This window comes from Vulpes lagopus, chromosome 10 (assembly GCF_018345385.1).
Source record: "Vulpes lagopus strain Blue_001 chromosome 10, ASM1834538v1, whole genome shotgun sequence".
In the NCBI taxonomy this organism is placed as follows: domain Eukaryota; kingdom Metazoa; phylum Chordata; class Mammalia; order Carnivora; family Canidae; genus Vulpes; species Vulpes lagopus.
In genome coordinates this window covers 77,892,342-77,913,005 of record NC_054833.1, presented here as the reverse complement: position 1 = coordinate 77,913,005, position 20,664 = coordinate 77,892,342, and positions in this window count along the sequence as shown.

Here is a 20,664-nt window from a genome sequence, read left to right as displayed (position 1 = left end):
ATGTGTCCCCAGACCTTTCTGGGGAATGAAAGGCAGCCCGAAAGAGCTCTGATTTCTTACATTATTTCACTCACTTCAGTGATACTCCCACTCTGTGAAGAGACCTAAAAGGCCTCCTCCCCATCAGTTACCTCACTCCATCAGTTTGCCATGTAATTCCTGAAAATCACTCCAATTCTCTGTGCATCAATTTACCAATCTGCAAAAGGAAGCTTTCTTCTCGATCCTTGCTCCTTCTACTTGACAGGAAAGCTGTAGGAACCATTCGATAGCATCTGTAAAAGGGCAGTGAGCTTCCCAGATGTAAGTATCCGTACAACAGAGTACGCATGTTAACACAGTAAGTGTTATTAAAGTTGCTTATCTACCTCCAGGTGACACTCCTATAAGTGGTGAGAAACCCATGGCCAGATAATGCTAAGCACTATTTCAAGCCCAGACTCTATTGTGGACCTACAAGTCAACTAAATTCTATAAAGAAAATGCCAGGATTGTATGGAGATGGGGAAGAAGTAAGGATGGAAGAGGAACTCTGTTGTAACCATGGTTGGTAAAGATGAGAAATGAGCAGATAAGAGGTGATGAATCTGGAAAACAATGTCGCTTTCAATCATTTGGGGCTTACTCTATGCTGCATACCTTATATGCATGATCTCATTTAATTATTTAAAAAATTCTATAGCTATTCCTTTCAGTTTTCAAATGAAGAGCCTGTGCTTCAGAGGGGGTTAAGTAATGTTTCCAAGGGCACAGAACCAATAAGTGAGTGAAAAGGCCAAAGTTCAATTTTAGGACCTGATTTCTTAATTGCCATGTGACAATTTGTCATGTGCCTCTCTGTACTTAAGGAAGAAGAAAAGGTGTGCCAGGCTAGGGTTTTGTTTTGTTTTGTTTAAGCTGTATTGAGTTACACTTTATGTACCATAACATTCACTGGTTCTAAGTGTACAATTCCAGGATTTTTAGCAAATTTCCCAAATTCCACAATCTAGTTTTAAAATATTCCCATCACCTCAAAAAAAAGGTGTCTATTTGTATCAATCCCTTTTCCTACCTCGTGCTCCAGGCAATTACTAATCCACTTTCTTCCTCTATAGATCATATTATAAAATATGTGATACTGTGCATGTGGCTTATTTTACTTAACATATTATTTTTGAGGTTCACCCATGTTTTAGCAATTATCAGTATTTAATTCTTTTATTCCACTGAATGGATATATTACATTCTGTATATCCTTTTACTTGTTCATGTGCAGTTTAATATGTAATTTTTATTTTTGGTTTTATAAATAATGTTGCCTTGAGCATTCCCAAATAAATCTTTTGGGAACACATTTTCATAAAGATAGACACCTATGAATGGGATTTCTGGGTTTTATGGTAAATTCCTGTTTAACTTTTTAAAAAATTGCCAGATTGTTTTACAAAGTGGCCATACCACTTTCCATTTTTGCTGGCAACATATGGAACAATGTATATTTCAGTCTCTCTATATCCTGGCCAACACTTGTTATAATATGACTTTTTGATTATAGCCATTATCTTCAGTGTGAGGTAGTAGTGAATTTGATTTTAATTTACATTTCCCTAATAACAAATGATATTGAGAATCTCTTCATGTATTTATTGTCCATTTGTATATATTTTTTTCTGGTGAAACATCTATTCAAACCTTTTGCCCATTTTTAAATTGTTTGTCTTATGCTAGCTTTTACCCATATCTTTTCTTACTACTTCACTGGAAAGAGTTCATATTACTCACTTAGATAGGATTTCTCTATCCTCAATAGAGAAATTGAGTCAGATAGAGGTTAAGTAATATACCCAGGGTCATTCATCCAACAAATAATGGAAGGGGATCTTCTGACTTGAAAGCCTCAGATTTCCCTATTAAAATTATAGTCTGGTCATTAGTGGTTGCTTGTAGCTCTTAGTCATGTCTATATGATCCATACCACGAAAAAAAATACAACTAAGACTTAGAAATTGGAAATCAAACAAATATAGAAATCCAAATTTCTGGCTTCTTGTGAAATGATAGCAGATCTAACAGCACTGGCCACATTCCTGAACAAAAGCCTTCTGTAAGAGCTGAGTAGCAGTCCCCAGCTCTTGACAGACCAGGTGCTCACCAGGCAGCCATACACAGTCCAACCTTCACTTTATTCACTGACATTCCAGCCCTGTAGGTATTTGAGTTTGCAACCATCACCCTGCAACAGGCTGTGTGTGCTCTGTGCCTTCATGGGAAACTCTTCTTCACATAGGTAAAAACAAAAGCAAAGCAAAACAAAACAAAACAAAACACCTCTACTAGGACATATGCACATAAAAACTATACAAAGCCATCTGTGGCACAAAGACTCTGCAATTTGGGACAATATTTACTGTAGAACAAAGTTCCCCTGGGACAGTGGTTTAAAAAAAAAAAGGCTTCTAATTCATTTCTCCATACCCAATATATAAAACAATATTGTAAAATTGGAACTGCTCTGAAAAAAAAAAAGGTAGGGTTAGAGTTGTGCTTTATTCCTATCTTACAGAAAAAGAAACTGAAGCTCAGAGAGGTTCAGTGATTAACCCAGAATCACACAGCTAGTGGAGAAATGATACAGTTAGAATCCAACCTAAAGCCTTTGAGAACTGAGGTCAGGGCTCCTAGCTACCCTGGAGTTGCCCTCTGTGAGCCATTCTCCTCACTTAGAGTAAATCTGCCTTGTTAGCATCTGTGTTTCCAGTCCTGGCACAATATCTGACACACAGAAGATGCTTTATAAATATCTGTTAAGCAAATAAAAATACTAACATAAACATTTATGATAAAAACGTTACCATTTACTTTGGTAACCACTATGGAGATTCAGGTGAAAGAAAAATAGAGTGTAGTGTAATTATTTTAATGTAGCTGAGCATTCAACTACATTGAAGGGGGGAAGATAACACACTGAACATGTTCTATGTACAGGGTGTTGCTCTTGTTGCTATTCAAGGGGGTATAATGCACAGTGCAGGATGCACTTTGGTTTAGAGAGATCTTGGGAAGGAAAATGATTTATTAAGTACCTAGCTGCCCCACTTATTCTGTTTCCCTTAAGTCCCACCACCCTGTAACCTATATATAAGCATTCCCATCTCAGATCCAAAAATGAAAATATAAATGACCTGCTCAAAGTTACCCATGCTTGATGAAGCCCACTTCCTTGCACTACTCCACAAAAGACTTAAAATTTAGGTTCGTGACCCAAAATAAGAACAGAGGAAAATAATGCCTGAACTATTAAGGCAGCTCAAGATTCACTTCAGAAGTTCTGTGAATTGAAAGGAGGGGGACTCTCTGAGCCTTGATTTCCTCATCTACTCCCAGTGAGGCTGTGAGGAGTAGCTGCCTCAGTGGATGTGGAAGGGCTTTTGAGATAGAAAATATAATATGCATTGTCCTAAGCCATTGTGTATGGTCTCTGTCCTCTCAACTTTTCCAAAACTATTCTTTCCAAGATCATCAATGACCTCTTACTAATCAAAGGAGTAACATTTTCTCAGTCTTTTCCAACCATCCTCCCCCTGCAACCTCTCAGAAATATATTTGATACTAGTACCCACTCCCTCCACTTTTTTTTTCTGAAACAGACTGTCTCCATCTTTATCGTTACCTCTGTTTCTCTCTCTGTCTCTCTCTGTCTCTGTCTGTCTCTATCTGTCTCTCTCTCTCTCTCTCTCACACACACACACACACACACACACACACACACACTGTTATGGGTTGAATTGTGTGTCCCCCACCCCCCGCAAATTCATATGTTGAAGTTCTAACTTCTAGTAAGTACCCAGGGTATGACCATTTTTGGAAACAGGGCCTATAGACATAATCAAGTTAAAATGAGGTCATTAGGGTGGGCACTAATCCAATTCAACTGGCATCCTTATAAAAAGGGGAAATTTTGAACACACCTACACATATGTAGAATATCATGTAGAAACTAAGGTTATGCTGCTGCTGGCCAAAGAACTAATATAAGCTAGGAGAAAAGACATGAAACATCTTTCCTTAATGCCCTCAGAGAGAGTATGGCCCTGCCAGCACACTGATCTCAGACTTCTAGCCTTTGGAACTGTTCGAGAATAAATTTTTGTTGTTTAAGGCATTCCATTTGTGGTGCTTTTTATGGTAATCCTAGCAACTAATACACACACACACACACACACACACATCACATGCATATTACATCTCTTCAGATCATTCCTTCTTTAGTTCCTTTTCTTTCCCCCAAATCTCTGTGTACCTCTTGTCCAAGGACAGGCCTCATATCTCTCATTTCCCTCCGTACTTTATCTCCCCTCTGCCTGGTAATCCATTATCATTGCTTCAATAATCCCATCTATATGAACAGCAAATTTATTTCTCTTATTTGATATTTTCATGTCTAACTATATTATCAAAGAGCCTTAAAAACCCCTTTCAACAGTTATCTGAGAAAGTTCTAGCATATCTCATCAATAATTATGAAATAACTTCCCTCTTGGGATCCTTTATAGGAAGCCATGTTGAAAATTTGGGGCTTTGAAAATAATCAGATCCAAGTTCTAAACCTCATTCAGTGTCTCCAACTGTAAAATGGAAATTAAAAATAACTTTCATAAAAATTATTATAAAGAGTGACTAGAATAATGTATTCCAAAGGCTCATCATAGTTTCTGATTTATAGTAAGCAGAGCAATGGCAGCTATTCGTAGTAGTAGACATTTTCTCATGTACTATAATTAGAGATCAGCAAACTTTCTGGAAAGGTACAACAAAATATTTAGTCTTTTCAGGACACATAGGCCTCTGTCGTATTTTCTTCTGTGTTATTTGTTTGTGTATTGGTGAAGGTTTCCAAAGAAAAAGAACCAATGGGGAGGGGAGAGAGAGAAAGAGAGAGAGATTATAAGGAATTGGCTCATGTGATTAGAGAGCCTCCAGAAGTCCCAAATTCTATAGCTGGCAAGTTGGAGAGCCAATGGTATAGTTGTATTCTAAATCTAAAAGTCGATGATACATGTTCCAGTTGGAGTTCAAGTCTGAAATCAGGAGACTTATGCCCCAGCTTGAAGACAATCAGGCAGAAAGCAAATTCTCCTCTACTCAACCTTTTTGTTTCATTCAAGTCTTCGAACAGATTGGATAAGGCCCACCCACACTGGGGAAAGCAAACAGCTTTACTCAATCTATTACTTTAAATGTTAAAGTCATCCAAAAATACTTTTACAGATACCTGGAGACTAATGTTTAACCAAATATCTGGACATTCCGTGGCCTAATCATGTTGACGCATAAAATTAACCATCACAATTTGTTTGTTTGTTTGCTTGCTTGCTTGTTTAACCACTTAAAATGTAAAATTCATTCTTACATGGTGGGCCAAATTTAGCACTTAACCACTTCCTGGGCTAAAACCTCCAATACAATGTTGAATACAAACTGTGAGACCAGATTTTCTGTCTTTTTCTTGTTCTTTGGGTGAAAGCTTTTAATCTTTTACAATCAAGTATGATGTTAGCTATAGATTTTTCTTAGATACTATTTACCGGCCAGAAGAATTCTTTCTGCACCTAATTTTTGGTAGCTTTTTTCATGAATGGTTGTTTAATTTTGTCAAAATTTGTTTTGGTATCTATTGAGATGATTATACAGTTTTTGTATTTTATTCTATTAATATGGCATGTTATAATAATTGATTTTTTTATGTTGAACCAAGCTTGCATCCCTGGAATAAATTCCACTTGGTTGTGATGCATAATCTTTTCTATAAACTTCTGAATTCAACTTCCTAATTCTTCTTAAGGACTTTTGCATCTGCATCCATGAGGAATATTGATCTGTAGTTTTATTTTATTGTGATAGCTCCGTTTGCCTTTGTTATAGGTCAATTCTAGCCTTATAGAGCAAGTTTAAGGGTGTCTCATCTTCAAGTATATTTTGGAAGAGTTGGTGAAAGATTGGTGTTAATTCATTTTTTAAAAGATTTTAAAGAGAGGGTGTGTGTGCATGTAGAGAGGGAGAGGGAAAAGCAGACCCCTCACTGAGAAGGCAGCCCAACATAGCACTGTATCCCAGGACCTTGGGATCATGACCTGAGCTGAAGGCAGACACTTAACTGAATGAGCCCCCCATGTGCCCCATGGTTTTAATTCTTCTTTAAATGTTTGTTATAACTTGCCAATAAAGTTATCTATGTGTACACTTTTCTTTGTGGAGAATTTTACTAATTCATTTTCTTTATCTGTTAAAGTCTACTCACATTTTCAAACTCTCTTTGAGTTGGTTTGTTGTGTATTTCTAGGAATCTATTTCATCTAAGTTGTCTTATTGGCATGAAGTTATTCACTGGATTCCCTTATAAAACTTTTAATTTCTGAAGCTCATTAATAATTGCTATAGACTAAATGTTTGTGGCCCTCATTCCTGGAAATCTTATGTTAAAACTTAACTCCTAATGTAATGGTGTTTGGAGATGGGGTCTTTCAAAGGTGATCAGGTTATAAGGAGGGAGCCCTTGTGAACGGGATTAGTGCCCTTATAAAAGAGACCCTAGAGAGGCTCACTAACGTTTTTTGGCATGTGAGGATACAGTGGAAAAACTGCTATCTGTGAACCAGAAACTAGGCCCTCGCTAGACATTGAAACTGCCAGAACCCTGATCTTGGACTTCTTAGTCACCAAAATTGTGAGAAATAAATTTCTATTATATATAAGCCACCCAATTTATGATATTTTGCTATAGCAGCCTGAACCAATTAAGATTGAACCAACTAAGCACCTCTTTCATTTCAGATGTTGGTCATTTGTGTTTTTTCTTGATCAGTCTAATAAAAGGTTTGTAAATGTCGATAATTCCATTAAACTTTTAGTTTTGTGATTTTATCTATTGTTTTTCTGCTTTTTGTTTCATAGTTTTCTACTCTACTCTCTTTTTATAACTTACTTCCTTCTGCTTGCTTTGGGTTTGTTTTCTTCTTATTTTTCCAGTTCTTTCAAGTAAACACATAAGCCAGTGATTTGAAATCTTTCTTCTTTTTTTCTAATATAGTTATTGGAAGCTATAAATTTTCTTATAGGTACTGCTATAGCTGTGCCATATAAATTTAGGTATGTTTCATTTTCATTTAATGCAAAATATTTTCCAATTTCCTCTGAAATTTTTGTTTTGATTCATAGTTTATTTAGAATTGTATTGCCTAATTTTCAAAGATTTATTGATTTTCCAAATTCCTTTCAGTTGTTGATTTTTAACTTGATACCTATGTCGTTGGAGAATGTACTTTGCATGATTTTGATTTTTTAAGTTTATTAAGACTTGTTTTATGGCCTAACCATGCTCATCCCAGAGAACGTTCTATGTGTGCTCAAAAAGAATATTTATTCTTCCATTGTTGGATGGGGTGTTTTATAGATGTCAATCTATAGATACCTATAGAAGCCAATTCGGTCAAATTGGTTGATAGAACTGTTCAAGTCACCTCTATACTTGTTGATTTTTTGCCTAGTTTGTCTATCAATTATTTTTTTATTTATTTATTTATGATAGTCACAGAGAGACAGAGAGAGAGGCAGAGACACAGGCAGAGGGAGAAGCAGGCTCCATGCACCAGGAGCCCGACGTGGGATTCGATCCCGGGTCTCCAGGATCGCGCCCTGGGCCAAAGGCAGGCGCCAAACCGCTGCGCCACCCAGGGATCCCCTTGTCTATCAATTATTAAGAGTGGGAATAATGAAGTCTTCAACTATTATTATTGAATTGCTTATTTCTCCTTTTAGTTATTTCCATTTTTGTTTCATGTATTTTGGGACTCTGTTATTAGGGTCATACATGTTTATAATTGTATTTTCCTGATAAATTGTCCCTTTTTGCCTCTAGTAATACTTAAAAAAAGACATTATTCATTTATTCATGAGAGACACAGAGAGAGAGGCAAGACATAGGCAGAGGGAAGCCTAATGAGGAATTTGATCCCAGGACCTGAGCCCAAAGCAAACACTCAACCACTAAGCAACCCAAGTGTCCCAATACTTTTTTCTTAAAATCTATTTTGTTTTATAGTTTTGTGGCCCCAGCTATCTTTTAGTTATTTGCATGACATATCTTTTTCTATCCTTTTAATTTAGATCTATTTGACTTTTTGAATCTAAAGGTGCGTCTCATAGACAGCATATAGTTGGATCTTCTTTTATAGTCCAGTTTGATGGTCATTTTTTAATAAAAATGCTATTTGCATTTAATAGGAGTACTTTATATTCAATGTGATAGTTACACTCAAGATAATTATTGGTATGGTTGGATTTATATCTGCATTTTGGAATTTGTTTTCTATGTCTCATGTCTTTTGTGCCTTATTTTGTTCTATTGTAGAAAGTAAATATTTAGATACTTTTTCTTTTCTTTTTTATTTAAATTCAATTAGCTGACATATAGTCGGCTATAGTACATCATTAGTTCCAGATGTAATGTTTAGTGGGTCATCAGTTGCATATAACCCCAGTGCTCATCACATTGCATGCCCTCCTTAATGCCCATCATCTAGTTACCCCATCTCCCCCTCCTGCCCATCTCCCCTCCAACAATCCTCAGTTGGTTTCCTATAGTTAAGAGTCTCTCATAGTTTTTCTCCCTCTATGATTTCTTCCTATTCAGTCTTCTCTCCCTTCCTGTATGATATTCTGTGCTATTTCTTATGTTCCACATGGGTGAAACCATATGATAACTGTCTTTCTCTGATGGACTTATTTTGCTCAGCATCACCCTCCAGTTCCATCCACATCAATGTAAATGGTAAGATGTCATCCTTTTTTATGGCTGGGTAATATTCTGATAGGTAGATGATAGATAGATAGATAGATAGATAGAGAGATAGATAGATAGATAGATAGATAGATAGATAGATAGATAGATATCACATCTTTATCATCTGTTGATGGACATCTGGACTCTCTCCATAGTTTGGCTATTGTGCAGATTGCTACTATGAACACTGGGGTGCAAGTGCCCCTTCAGATCACAACACTTGTATCTTTGGGGTAAATACCTAGTAGTGCAATTGCTGTGTCATAGGGTAGCTTTATTTTTAACTTCTTGAGGAAACTCCATGCTATTTTCCAGAGTGATTGTACCAGCTTGCATTCCCATCAACAGTGCAAAAGGGTCCCCCTTTCTCCACATCCTTGCCAAAATTTATCATTTCCTAACATTAATTTTGGCTATTCTGACTGACATGAGGTGGTATCTCATTGTGGTTTTGATTTGTATTTCCCTGATGCCAAATGATGTTGCACATATTTTCATGTGTCTGTTGGCCATTTGTATGTCTTCTTTGGAGAAATGTCTGTTCATGTCTTCTGTCCATTTATTGACTGGATTATTTGTTTTTTAGATGTTGAGTTTGATAAGTTCTAGTTTTTAAAGATTTTTATTTTTTTATTCATGAGAGACACAGAGAGAGAGGCAGAGATATAGGCAGAAGGAGAAGCAGACTCCCTGCCAGGAGTCCGATGCAGGACTCAATTCCAGGACCCTGGGATCACACCCTGAGCTAAAGGCAGACGCTCAATCACTGAGCCACCCAGGTGTCCCTGACAAGTTCTTTATAGACCTTGGACAGTAGCCCTTTATCTGATATGTCATTTGCAAATATCTTCTCCCATTCCATAGGTCTTTTAGTTTTGATGACTGTTTCCTTTTGCTATGCAAAAGCTTTTTACCTTGATGAAGTCCTAATAGTTCATTTTTGCTTTTGTTTCCATGGCCTTTGGAGATGTGTCTAGCAAGAAGTTGCTGCAGCCAAAGATGAAAAGGTTGCTGCCTATATTCTCCTCCATGATTTTGATTGATTCCTGTCTCACATTTAGTTCTTTCACCCATTCTGAGTTTATCTGTGTGTATGGCGTAAGAAAATGGTCTTCTGCATGTGGCTGTCCAATTTTCCTGACACCATTTGTTGAAGAGACTTTTTTCCATTGGATATTCTTTCCTGCTTTGTCAGAGATTAGTTGACCATAGACTTGAGGGTCCATTTCTGAGTTCTCTATTCTGTTCCATTGATTTATGTGTCTGTTTTTGTGCCAGTACCATACTATCTCGAGCAGTCTACACATTCAATGCAATCCCTACCAAATACCACCAATATTTTTCACAGAACTGGAACAAATCCTAAAATATGTATGGAACCAGAAAATACCCCAATTAGCCAGAGGAATGCTGAAAAAGAAAACTAGAGCTGGGGGCATCACAATTCTGGACTTCAAGCTACACTCCAAAGCTGTAATATGAAGTAGATATTTTCTAGAGTATTATTTTAGTTCCTTGATTTTTTTACTGTATCTTTTATTTTTAAGTCTTTTAAATTGTCTTCTAAGTCAGAAAAAAAAACATATACTGTCTTTTGTATTTACCTACATAATTAATTACAGGTACTCTGTTTCTTCGTGTGAATTCAAGTTATCATCTGGTGTCATTCTTTCCAACACAAAGGATTTTCTTTACTATTTCTGATAAGGTAGGTCTGCTGGAAACAAGTTTTCTCAGCCTTTGTTTATCTGAGAATATCTTTATTCACCTTCTTTTATGAAGAATAATTTTGCTCTATACGGAATTCTTAGTTGATAGGTTTTTGTCTTTCATCACTTTGAATATGTCATTATATTGCCTCTGGCCTCTGTTGTCCTTGATGAGACGTCAGTTATTAATCCTACTCTGGTTCTTCTGTATGTAATGAGTTGTTTTACTCTTGCTGCTCTTAAATTGTTTGTGTTGCATTTTTAACTATTTGACTATGATGTGTCTAAATATGGATTTCTTTGTGTGAATTTATCCTACTTGTAGTTCACTGAGGTTCTTGGATATGTAGAATAATTTTTTAATTAAATTGGGAAAGTTGTGGGCTATTAATCCTTCAAATGTTGTTTCTTCCCCCTTTCTCTCTCTCATCTTTTTTCTGAGACCCGCATTAAGTATGAATTGATACGTTTAATAGTCACCTGCAAGTCTCTGATGCATTGTTCTTTTTCCTTTATTTTTCTTCCTGTTTCAAAATTGGATAATTGCTATTTATCTATCTTGAAGTTTACTAATTCTTTCTTCTAATGTCTTAAATTGGCTCTTGAGTGTTCTTAGTGAACTTTCCTCTTCCATTATTGAATTTTTCAACTCCAGAATTCCCATGTTTCTTTTTTAAAAATAATTTCTCTTTGTTGATATTCTATATTTATTGAGTCATTGTCAATATGTTTTCCTTTAATTTTTTAAATATGGTTTCTTTTAGCTTTAACATTTATATTAGCTATTTTGAAGTCTTTTTCTACTTGAAACAGCCGCCTCAGAGATAGTTTCTATTGACTACTATTTTTTCCTATATCTACAGGTCACATTTTCCTACTTCTTTTCACGTCTCATAATTTCTTGATTGAAAAATTGACAGTTTAGTCTACGGCCATACCACCCTGAACGCACCCGATCTCGTCTGATCTCGGAAGCTAAGCAGGGTCAGGCCTGGTTAGTACTTGGATGGGAAAAATTGACAGTTTAGATAACATGTACCAGGAATAATATATTAAATGTTTTTCATATTACTTTATAAAATTAATTATTTGATTATTTGGTTATTGTTAACCTTCTTACACTTAGTTAAAACAGTTTTTCCTCTATTGTAAATATCATGATAAAGAATTACTGAGACAAAACATCTAACTTCTTTTTTAAAAAAAAATTATGTTTTCTTTGATTTATATAAAATAGAAGTAAATCAAAGGGCACCTGGGTGGGTGGTGCAGTCAGTTAAGTGTCTGACTCTTGGTTTTGGCTCAGGTCGTGATCTTAGAGTCATGACATTGAGCCCGCCCCATGGAGTATGCCTGAGATTCTCTCTCCCTCTCCCTCTGCCACTCTGGCCTGTGTACTCTCTCTCTAAAAATGAATAAATCTTTTTTAAAAAGAAATAAAACAGAATATTGAAATAACAGCACAAGGGGACATTTTTGTAAAACTAAATGGCACAAGAGAAATTTTCCTATGGAAGTTCACATCAAAAACAATGTATATGATATATTCTTAGAGATATGGAGAATAAAGACAGATTTGTTCTTTACATGAATTTCTAACTATGAATAAAGACTTCACTTACAGGAAAAACAAAATTCTTGATTTCAATTACTCCCAGAGGTTATTATATTGCCAGAGTTTTTATTGTAGTTTATTTGTTTAGTCATTATACTGGACTAATTCTACAGAATTGCTCTCCCCCAAATTGTGCAATTACTAATGTTTCTTTTCAGTTTCTCTTTCATTTTCAATGGTGGCATGCTAGACTTTGCCCCAGTTGGCACAGTATAGTGATCCACCATTGACTTGTCAAAAGTAGTACTTTATCATGATTTTGTAAGATTTCTGCCCTTTTTCAAATGCAAATTGGTGCAGCCAATGTGAAAAACAGTATGGATATTCCCTTAAAAATTAAAAATAGAATTACCATATGATTCAGTAATTCCATTACTGGGTATTTACTTGAAGAAAATGAAAACACTAAAAAGATATATGCATCCCTATGTTTACTGCAGCATTATTTACAATAGCCAACATATGGAAGCAATTGAAGTGTCCAAAGATAAATGAATGTTTAAAGAAGATGTGAGATATATCTATATGTATTTATAAAGAATTTTTTAAAATGTAACATCTTTTTCCACAGAAACTGATCTCAGAATTGATTAGGTGTTATGTGGAGAAGTATTCCCAGTGGTTGAGATTCAAAACCCAGGCCCCTGAATTCTGGATTGAAAATCTTTCAAATAGAACACTCTGTCTCCTATTCAAGTCTCTTATTTTGAATGACAATAACAACAAAGAAAATGGAAAAAAACAGGGGCTCTCTGATCTCTAAGTCCACCATCCAAATACAAGGAAAAGCTACTTGATATAAACCTCTTGAAACACAGTAACATCAGCTAAAAACAATGCTCTGTCTTTAATCCAATTTGATGCTCATTCCAACTGGCTGGAGCATGAATTCTAAGAAATCACTAGTTGTTCACAGCAGGTGCTAAGGTGAGCTCATGTTCTCGGGAAGGCCATGTTTTCTCTGGCTAGCAGATGTTTTGCTAGCTGACATTTAGAAATAAGTCGAAGTTGCTCTTTGTTATTATGCATAATAGATCTCAAAGAATAAATGAAAAGCCTCTTACTCTAAGTCAGAATGCATTCTGCCTCTCTGAAGGCTACACTGGTTGAGCTCTTAAAAGCTCAGGCATGGAGACACATAGAAGAGAATGATATGACTGAGTCTGTGTCTATGGGAACAGTCAAAGAGATTGGTTATGTTTAGAATGAAGAAGAGCAGACTGCAGCCAAATCAGCCTGTTACACTAAAGAATGTAAAAGGCTCCTTACTGCCCTCTCAGATGGATAAATCCTCTTATCTCATATTCTGAGGGGAAAAAAAAGTCAGTCACCTTTTCTATTCCCTGGTTATAATTTAGGAGAAACCATTTGGTTTGAGGAGACTTCACTACTCATTTGATGAGAATTTCTACTACCTAATCACCATATTCCAATTTTGATCCAACTCATCAATCTCAATGTTAACCCATTCCACTGGTCTGAAAAATGAGAGGGAACAAGGAGAAGAGAAGGTTGGATAAAGTGCCATAGGTTTATAGTCTCATTATCTATAGCGATCTGTGGTTTTCAGTTCTGTTGAGGAAACACATAAATGAAACAGCAAGCAGTATTTTCCTGATATTATCTCCGGGATCTGCAGTCAATACATACTGGGCAAGCATCCTGCTGCCATATAATTTGGTGGTCACATAGACTGAATTCTTCTAGCCCGAAGCCCTACTGATGATTCAGGAACCTGGGATGCTTTTCTAATTGGGCGACTGGCCTGGCTACAGGTCTTGTTTCATGCTGGTCCCTGAGGCCTACCACTGCCTTTTTGAAGAATTTGAATTTCTACTGTATGGTTCCTCTCTGCCAAGACTTCTTGCAAAGTGGCTCCCTGCTGGAACTTCAATCCTGGAAGCTCAGACCAAGCCAGCTGTACCTCTCACTTTCCCAACTGGCAGTGTTGATAGCACCTAGAGTAGGCCATCCTCCAAGTAATGAGAGAAGCTGCTGTATTATAGAAAGGAAAGGAGATATCTGAAAGCTTATGTTTGGTTTGGGCTTCCTTCCTAAACCTAGGACTTTGGGCAATCACGGAGTTTTTGTGAATGTCAGGTAGTTCATCTGTGAAGTATGGATAGAGTCACAAACCCCAAAATTTGTGTGGCAGAGGCTGTGGTTTACCTACACAGCAACCATTTAAATGCCTTCTGGCTTTCATTCCATCCTATGAGCAAAAACTACATTTCCTGTACTCTACTGCAGCATGGGTACAGTCCTGCGACATAAGCCCTTCCATTTATACGCAGTCACACAAGATGTCTATAGAGACAAAGAGCAATAAGACAGCAATTAGAAAAGGAGAGCAAATCTTCTGGCAATCTAAGTGACAGAGGCCTCTGGTTCTTTAAAAAAAATATTTAAATATAATTATTTATAATCATATTAGTTTCAAGTGTGCAGCACAACTCAACCATTCTACACATTTCTAGTGCTCATCAAGATAAATGTACTCTTAATCCCCTTTATCTATTTCACTCATCCATCCGTCCTCCTCCCCTCTGGCAACCACCAGTTTGTTCTCTGTATTTAAGAGTGTGCTTTTTGTTTGTCTTTTTCTTTTTTCATTTGTTTTATTTCTTAAATTACACATGTGAGAGCAATCATATGGTATTTATCTTTCTCTATCTGACTTATTTTACTCTCTGTCCATGTGGTTGCAAAAGGCAAGATTTCTTTCTTTCTTTCTTTCTTTCTTTCTTTCTTTCTTTCTTTCTTTCTTTCTTTTTTTTATGGCTGAATCCATCCATTCATCAATCAGTGGATACTTGGGTTGCTTCCACAGCTTGACTATTGCAAATAATGCTGCAATAAATATAGAGGTGCATATATCTTTTTGAATTAATGTTTTCATTTTCTTTGAGTAAATACTTAGTGGTGGAATTACTAAATCATATGGTAATTCTATTTTTAATTTTTTGAGGAACGTCGTATTGTTTTCCTTTTTTTTTTAATTAATTTTTATTGGTGTTCAATTTACCAACATACAGAAAAACACCCAGTGCTCATCCCGTCAAGTGTCCGCCTCAGTGCCCGTCACCCATTCCCCTACACCCCCCGCCCTCCTCCCCTTCCACCACCCCTAGTTCGTTTCCCAGAGTTAGGAGTCTTTATGTTCTGTCTCCCTTCCTGATATTTCCCAACCTAATTTGCATTCCTATCAACAGTGCACAAAGATTCCCTTTTCTCTACAACCTTACCAATACTTTTTATTTCTTGTGCTTTTATTTAGCCATTCTGACAGGTGTAAAGTGGTACCTTACTGTGATTTTAATTTGCATTTCCCTGATAAGTAGTGATACTGAGCATCCTTTCATGCATTGTTGACCATCTGTATGTCTTCTTTGGAAAAATGTGTATTTAGGTTCTTTACCCATATTTATTGGATTATTTGTGGGGGGTTTTTGTTTTTGTTTTTGTTTTGGTGTTGAGTTGTATGAGTTCTTTATATATTTTGGATATTAACTCCTTATTGGATTTATCATTTGCAAATATCTTCTCCCATTCAGTAAGTTGTCTTTTTGTTTTGTTGATGGCTTCCTTCACTGTTCAGGAGCTTTTAATGTTAGTATAGCCCCAATAGTTTAATTTTGCTTTTGTTTCCCTTGCCAGAGGGGATATATTTAGAAAAAAAAATGTTTCTATGACCAATATCAAAGAAATTACTATACTTTCTTTTGGAATTTTATAGTTTCAGGCCTCATATCTAGTCTTTATGTAGAGTTTATTTTCGTGTATGGTGTTAAAAAGTGGTCAAATTCCACTCTTTTGCATGTAGCTGTACAATTTTTGCAACACCATTTGCTGAAGAGATTGTCTTTTTCCCACTATGTATTCTCACCTTCTTTACTGTAAATTGATTGAACATAAATGGGTGATTCTGGACTCTGTTTTACTGATCTGTGTCTATTTTTGTGCCACTACCATACTGCTTGTATTACTACAGTGTTATAGTATATTTTGCAATCTGGGACTGTGATACCTCCTGCTTTGTTCTTTCTCAAGATTGCTTTTACTATTTGGAGTCTTCTGTGGTCAACCACATTTTAGGATTATTTGTTGTAGTTCTATGAAAAATGCTGTTGGTATTTTGGTAAAGATCACATTAAATCTGTAAATTTCTTTGAGTAATATGAACAGTTTAACAATATTGGTTCTTCCAATCCATAATCATGGAGTATTTTTCCATTTGTTTGTGTCATCTTCAACTTCTTTCATCAATGTTTTATAGTTTTCAGAGTATAGATCTTACAACTCCTCAGTAAAGTTTATTCCTAGGTATTTATTATTTTTGCAATTATAAATGGGATTGCTTCCTTAATTTCTCTTTTATTATTAGCGTATAGAAATGCAACATATTTTTGTATATGAACTTAACATCCTGCATTCATTTATCAGTTTTTAGTTTTTTAAAAGCACATTCTATGCATGCTCCTTTTTTGCAGGAGTCTTTAGGGCTTTCTATATATAGTATCATGTCATCTTCAAATAGTGAAACTTTTACTTTTTCCTTACCAATTAGGATGCCTTTTACTTCTTTTTCTTGTCTAATTACTGTGGCTAGGACTTCTAGTACTATGCTCAATAAAGGTGGTCTTGTTCCTGATCTTATAGGAAAAGCTTTCAATTTTTTACCATTGAGCATGATGTTAGCTTTGGGTTTTACTATGTTCAGGTATGTTTCCTCTAAATCTACTTTGTTGAGAGCTTTTATCATGATTGGATATTGTACTTTGTCAAATGCTTTTTCTGTATTAAGATGATCATATGGTTTTTATCCTTTCTCTTATTAATGTGATGTATTACATCGATTGGTTTGAGAATATTGAACCATATTTGTATCTCTAGAATAAATCCCACTTGATTATGGTGAATGCTTTTTAAAATGTATTACTGGATTCAATTTGCTAGAATTTTATTGAGGATTTTTGTATCTATGTACATCAGAGATATCAGCCTATAGGCTTATAGTTTTTTTTTTCCTTCCTTCCTTTCCCCCCCTTTTTCCTGGTTTTTGCATCAGAGTAATGCTAGCCTCATAGAATGAATTTGGAATCTTTCTTTCGCCTTCTATTTCCTGGAACAGTTTGAGAAGAATAGGTATTAACTGTTCTTTAGGGATCACAGGTGAAATCCAGCAAGAAGTCTATTGTTGTTGTTATTGTTTAGTGACCTGTGAGATAGCAATGGCTTTTATATTTTTAAAGTTTGTAAAGTAAAAAAGAATATATATATATATATATATACACACATATATATATGTAATAGAAACCATATATGACTAACCTGAAGCATAAAATATTTATTATATGATCTTTCACAGAAAAAAAGTTTGCTAGAGAATGGACTCAACATAGGACTTGTTGATCCAAAGGCTGCACTTTGGACCAATGTGTAGAACTTACACAGATCTCTCTATTAATGACAATTCTCCCCAAACCAAAGGAGCTGAGCCTTTGGGTACTAAGTTTCTCAACACTAGAAATATTCAAGTATACAGTGAACAACCATAAGAAATAGCACATTTCTCCTTTGAATAGGAGAACCAAAAAGTCCTGTCTAATGCTAAAATATCATGATTCTAAATTGTAGAGCTAGGATTTGATGCATAAAGGGTGATTACTAGAAGATTCAATTACCCAAAGATAAAATAGTCTCTCTAGTAGAAATGTCACAGGCCAAAAATAAATAAACAGTCAAGTCATGGAGTAGCCTAACAACTTGAAATTATTCAAGTTTAACATTAACATGTTAAAAATTGAAGGTGGCATTCATATACACCTGTCACCATCAAAGACTAGGAAATGTGTCAATTCACTTTTGTTTTTCCCTGTATGCACATGTATGACCAGAACTGAAGGTAGCTTAGCTTTCAGTAAATGGAAATTTGCTTGTATACCTGAATTTCATGGGTCTTGAATGTTCCACAAGGGAACCAAGCACAGCAAAAGTATTTATACACTAGGACCACTAATCAGGGTTTAATTAGCCTTATAATTAGAAGGGTAAACAGAAGTACAATTCCCAAATTGCTCATTGGGTTTTTTTTACATTTCTATGGAGCACTATTTTATTTGCCTTTGCACCTCCCAGCATTTTAACACAAAATTAATCACTAAAATTTGTTAAATATTGAATGAATTGCTTGGTTTCTACAAAATTCAACTTTATCATATTTGCTTAATTACAAATGTCCAAGTGTATCAACCACAAGCACATTCTATGCATGCTCCTGAAAGAGAAGAAAAGGATGTTTTTATTCCTGATCATTTAAGTAGTTTTCTCATGAGGTTTATTTATTATCTTTAGGAAAGTGGGCTTAAATATCCTGCTCTCCATTTTACAAACAAACTTGCATATAGAAGAATTCAGTGGTTTGCCCTGCGTCACTCAGTCTAGAACAAGGTTTCTCAAAGTATGACCCCAGACCACTCTGACCAGTATCATTTAGGGTTTATATCACATACCTTCCATGCATCACTAGAGATATATTTGGCTTTTCCTCTCCCCTATTTCACCCCAGCCATCCCTATAACAACCAGATCTCCCATGTTCCTACTGACTTCCCATGAGTGTACCTGACAACGCTTTTGTTATGCCACTGGCCTGTGCCTTCATCTTATCCTGACTGAGGCATAAGACTTCACAAGATCCACTAATCACCTAGGTATTTTGAATCTGGAAGTACAAAAGAATTCATGCTCAATGGAGCAGGATTTTTTTTTTTTTTTTTTGTAGATGGAGCAGGATTTTAACCCATGGGAATGGGAGATAGTAGAACAATTCCCTATGATCTTACCATCCTGAGACATAATGGGTGCACATGCTAGTAGGAGACAGAATTGTGAGAAACTGGTTTCATGTGACAGCTCAATATCACACCCTTTTCCTCGTATTCCTTTCTTCCCTTCCTTACTCTGGTTGCTTTCCTGATACTTCTCTAGGATTCTAGTTCCCAAGTAAATGTTAGGATACAAGCCCTTGCCTCAGGCTTTGCTTCCTGGGACCCAGGCCAGATATTCCTGAGTTGGAACACATGGGAGTAGGACATGTTTTTAAGCTCCCCAGATAATTTTCAGGCACCCTACAATCTGTGAACTCCTGGATCTAGAATGTCAATCTAGTGCAAAGAACTCTAACCTCGGTGATCTTTCCATCTTAACATATGCTGGATAAAAGAAAGACAATGCTATTGTTCTTATCCTGGAGGGATAAGAAACACCTGACTTACCAAAGAGGAGGGAGAGAAACACCTGACTTACTGAATGACATCTACCCCATGCTTCAAGGGGCTGCTGAATGGCTCCTGACACCTGACAATACCTGTTCTTACATAGTGTACCAACTCACCTGCCCATTTGGGCATCTGGCCCAGCCTGTCATGCCTGCACTGATTTGTGGTGTCAGATAGGTTTCACTCTGTCTTCTTTCCTGGTTCACAATCAGTCAGATACACTTCTTGGATATGTTGTCCACAGTCATCTCTCTCTCTCTCTCTCTCTCTCTCTCTCTCTCTCTCACCTCTCTCTCTCTATCTCATACATTCTTATCTTTTTTCTTTTCTTTTCTTTCCTTCCTCTTTTCCTCTTTCTTCCATAAACCACTCCAATCCTAAAGACCCTAATTACTGTCCATTAGCTCTTTTTGGGGAAAATATCATGTTAAAAATAATAAAAATAAAAAATAAATAAACTTTAGACTTTTTTCCCCAAAATTTATCGAGAACCAGCAGTCTCTGATGCTTTGCCATAGCTGTTTTCACCCTTAATGTTACATCTTTGAAGCTGGATTAAAAGGGACACTGCCAGCAAACATCTTTGGAAATGCTATAAATAGCAAACTTGCAAGATCAGGGAACAAAAGAGAAGCACAGCCAGTATAATTAGTTCACTTACTGAGCAAGTTGACTATTCCAAGGCTGAGGACAGTGTTCCAGCTGATGAGACTGGGTTGAGGAGGAAAGGAAAATCAACTACCTGCACAGGCTGAGAGAAGGCACACATGCGATATCCAAGCCCCATTGGTTCCCATCCCAGTGTATGAGAAGTAGCCCACAAAGGTATGGGGAAGCAGGAGTCCAAGGACTGAGTATATATGAAACATGAGAAGGGAATCAAGGAGTCTGATGCCATAAAGCAAAAAGAAACACAGGACACAAGGAAGACAATGCAGGACCCAGGTCATCACAGGGAGGGCGTAAGAGATGTTCTTGTTCAGTGTTTTCCAAATAATAATGTTAATAATATTAGCTAACATTTATTGAGTATTAATTAAAAGCACATTTAACCCTCCCAAAAACTCCCTTAAAGAAAGTACTATTAAAATCTTCATTGCACAGGAGGGGAAACTGAGGTATAGAAAGATTAGGTACTTTGCACAAGGTTACACCTCTAATTGCAAACTTTTTGAAGAAATGGGATGTTTTTGTATTTTATAAACTCGGAACCTTAATAATGAAAACAGATGAAAGCAGA